Here is a 4,474-nt window from a genome sequence, read left to right as displayed (position 1 = left end):
CCCCCGCAAAGCTAAGTTACATACTTCAGCCCTGCTGCCTGGGGCTTGGGCTTCGCACAAGGCTCACAAGTGAAAAACAGGCTCAAGTATCACACTGAAATGTAAGTACAATATTTATATTCTAATCAATTTATTTTATAATTATATGGTAAAAATGAGAAAGTAAGCAATTTTTCAGTAATAGTGTGCTATGGCACTTTTTTGTATTTTTATGACTGATTTTGAAAGCAAGTAGTTTTTAAGTGAGTTGAAACTTGGGGTATGCAAGACAAATCAGACTCCTAGAAGTAGTCTGGAAAGGTTGAGAACCACTGAATTAGAAGACTGAGTCCCACCTATCATGAATGGAGTACTACTATATATACTCGTTCATAAGCCGAATATTTTTGGTAAAAAAGTGATGCATCAAAGAGCGGGGGTCGGCTTATAAATGGGTCTACACCAAAATTTGATGATTTTAAACTCTATGGAATCATTGAATTGAATATCTAATACATTGTCGTTTTGCTTACCTGGAGCGTCTGCAGGCACGGAGCCCCTTAGCTCCCTGTGGCCGCGTTTTACTGCTCCCAGCCAATGGGAGCTGCGGGAAGTGGCACTTCCCGCAACTCCCATTGGCTGAGAATGGCAGATCGCTGACACTAGGAGCTGAGGGGCTCAGTGCCTGTGAATGCTCCAGGTAAACAAAACGTCCATGCCCGCTAGGGGCTTACCCTAAGGGGCCAGGAGCCAAAGTTTGCCAACCCCTGAAATATAAGGTTGGCTTATGAAAGGGTCATACAGTTTTTGCTATTTTTACCTAACCATCTTGGGGGGTTGGCTTATAAACGAACAGGCTAATGAACGAATATATACGGTACTTGTTAAACTATCTCATGAGTGGGAATATGCAGAGGACACTTAAAGAAAAAATTAAGGTTATTCTCTTGTAACTACAGTTCTTCAAAATGGACTTTACATCTTCACATTTCCTGCTCACTTTCCCTTCCTCAGAGTCCTAATGAAACATGACTATGCAGAGGTGATGGAAGAAATTGAGGTGATACTGGACATCATGCCTTCTTTTATAGCCTCACCCTCAGAATGTTCAGGAACACTGAGGGGAAGGGTAAGATGGGTGCATGATACCTTCACTGACACCCCTATGGGAGGTTTTACCGTCCAGGCTGCACTGATTGGTGCAACCAATGAGTGAGAATATGCAGAGTCCATCTCAAAGAACTGCACTTACAAGTGAGTAACCTTCATTTACAAGTTCCTACTAAACCATTTTGAACCATTGGAGAAAATTTCCTTGTACTTTTACTCTAAAGTCTAAAGGCTTCCAAGCTTTGTAAACTTAGGGCCCTTTCCATCAAGCAGCTGCATCTTCAAATGTTTTCCAGATAAGGTGGTAGAAGGAGTCTTTAACTTTCTTCACAAGAGAAGTTCAAATTGCACTTAAACCAGTCAATTTTCTTTTAGTCGTAAACCTTCTCACACTCTGGAAAAACAATTATACGTGGTAATAATGGTCGTGGTGGTAAAATTCTACTTTCATAAAACTGTGGATGAAATCTAATCTGTTGGTATTATGTAGAGCATGGAGGATCTAGTTTTGATGCTTTACTCCCCTTCCTAAGTCAACTATCTTTCAAGCTAATGGGTCAGCTAGCTGAGATCCTCCTGATGATATAATTGCTTGCTCCACCTGGAGCACAGCTACTTTGTGGGTGAAGACATTGAACATCTTATGGTGCTGAACAGCTACTTGGGCATCTGTATGCTCATTCATGAAGCACTACAAAACGGATGCACTTTTTACTGTCCAACACTGCCTTGAGAATTCCCTTGTGTTCTGTGAAAAGTCTCTTTTGGGGGGAAAAAAGTTATACATTTTGGTCTGTTTGTACAATTTGGCTTGATTTTTATGATGTTTCCACTTTGGACATTTTCACTTTCTCCCCCCAACTTAATGGGGCGGGTGGTGGGGGGGAACTTCCCAGAAGTTTTTTGATCGCAGATTCCCATGGTAGAGAATAACTAAAAATACCTGTAACTATGACTTCTCTGAACAGGAGACTGCTGCTCTGGCAGTATCCTGGTTTATTGTGTTTGACACTTTCTTAGTGCCTGGTCACACAGAGATGGTAATTGATCCTTATCTTTGGATTCTCTGGGAAAAGAGAGAGGAGATGACAAGTCTGCTTTTATTCCATCCTCCCTCTCTTTTGGAGAAAATTTTTCAGCCTGATGTCTCAATATCTAATCTGTTTCTTCTAGTGTTTTCTTATTCCTCTGAACTTTAGCATTTGTGGCCTGGTTAGCTATATCAGTACATGCCTGTAAAGAACACTTAGCAAGTAGACAGCATGCTGGGGTAGCAAGGCAAGAAACTTCTTATCTGCCTTCGAGAGATGAAAAAGGTAGACAAACTCAGCGGTCCCAAGCCTAACTGAGCAGTGGATTACTACTCAGACCAGATACAATTACAGGTAAGGAAACTAACCCTGATTTACCTAATTTTGGTAAACTACCCTGAATTAAATAAATTAAACATGAAACATGAAACAACATGAAATAACAAGATGAAAAACAATATGAAAAACCATATCAAAATAACAAGATCTATTAAAGAGAAACTTACCAAGTCAAAGAAATTCAAAGTTACTCCAGCCATAGTTTAACTCATTCTAGTGATCATGTACAGCTCTGGTGTTGAGAATGAACATAGTTTTCTATATCTACTTCTTTACTGTGTTGATTCTGTTGATCCCCTAATGCAGGCTTTGTCTCTGTATTAAGCTTAATATTTGTACTGGGATGAATCTTCTAACTGCAGGAAAAAATTGACAGAGACATAGAAAGGTTAAGAACTGTATGCTTAAAGCAGGTCACTCTCCTGACACAATGGCTGACTCAGTGACATTCATTCTGACAACTGACAGACTTTTCTGTAGATATTTCTTGCATGCTTTGCTGTGCTGCCCCTCCCATGTACACACACATATAATACTGTATCCAGTTTGACTCCTCCAGGTGTCTTCAATAATTCTCTTAAAATTATATTATCACATCACATAGTCCAAATTATTAATTTTCTAAAATAATACCTAGCCTGGCTCAGTATCCCAATGTTCTCAGAATATTGGGTGCTCTTATGTATATACAGTCAGATGAGTTCTAGACAGCTTGACACCCTGAAATTTCTGAATTTTATGCTTAGTTTTAATCACTATTATTATTATTTGTGTGTTTTACTGTTAAATTGATATTTCTTTAATGAAGTAAATCTATAGGACTGCCCTATGAAAAAAGTTATGTAGCTAGGAGAAAACTTTGTGGGCCAAATTTATCTTAGGCATAATTACACTGACTTCAATGGAGTTATGCTAGGGATGAATTTGGCCCTGTGTCTCTTTATCTGGAAAGAATATTTTCTCTCTGGCCAAAGTAACAGCTGCAGTGTACTCATAAGTGTAAAAAAAAATCTGTATTTTTTTCAGCAGAGGGAATGTGCAGGCCTTTTGACTCTACAATGTAGTAAGTCTTATTTTTACATAATGATTTGCATGAAGTCACTGGCAGTCCTTATGCTAGAGCTTTTTGCTTCCTATCTCTTCCCCTCTTAGTTTGCGGTGACCTATATTTCAGTCTCTTTTTTTGTAGCTGAAATTCCCAGTGGCTGATACAACAGCTGCAGTGTGCTGATGGAGCTCCTAAAAAGGGTGAAGCTCATACCCAGGATTGCTGTTTCAGGTTTGGCAGAATGAACATAGACGTCTTTTGCCAATTTTTGATCCTGTGAAATTTAGCCTTATTACTTACATAGTGACTGCATAGTACTGCACATAATACCTTGTAACTGGGATTTACTTCTTCACTTTGCTTCTTCATGGAACTTATAATGACATTCAAGTGTTTGTTTTTGCTTATAGAGTAATACATTATTTAAATAAATTTGAAGTCATTTAGATCCGTAGCTCTGAATATGTAGCATACATTAGAATTCTTTTATATAACACTATTCCCCTACCAACTGATTAGTATTTCAGATTTTGAAATTGCTGGTCTGACAAGCAATTACTAACTTCAGCTACAATGATGGGCTCGCTTTAACAATCAAGGGAGACAGAGATTGCATAAAGGAAATTTGTGAGCTGCTTTAGTTATGTTGTGTTTAAGGGAAGAATAAACATGATGGGATTAAATTTATACATGATAAATCCTACTTATGAAAAAACCCTATAGAATTGAATAGGCATGAAACCATAGAAAACAATGACTTTCCTAGAGGTTTTCTACAAAATCCATCCTACAAAATCAGATAAAAAAAATTATATCCCAACTATAGATTTCAATAGGATGGTTCAAAAAACCCTGCAGGTTAATATAGAACTCTATTTGTTTCATCCCAATTAAATTTGATAGGACTTTTCAATATGGACATGCAGTCAGTGATTTGACAAATAAGGAAAGTTACCCCAGGCTGAAC

The sequence above is a fragment of the Terrapene carolina genome, unplaced genomic scaffold, assembly GCF_002925995.2.
Source record: "Terrapene carolina triunguis isolate 2854851 unplaced genomic scaffold, T_m_triunguis-2.0 Scaffold68, whole genome shotgun sequence".
In the NCBI taxonomy this organism is placed as follows: domain Eukaryota; kingdom Metazoa; phylum Chordata; order Testudines; family Emydidae; genus Terrapene; species Terrapene triunguis.
This window is presented reverse-complemented; position numbering follows the sequence as displayed.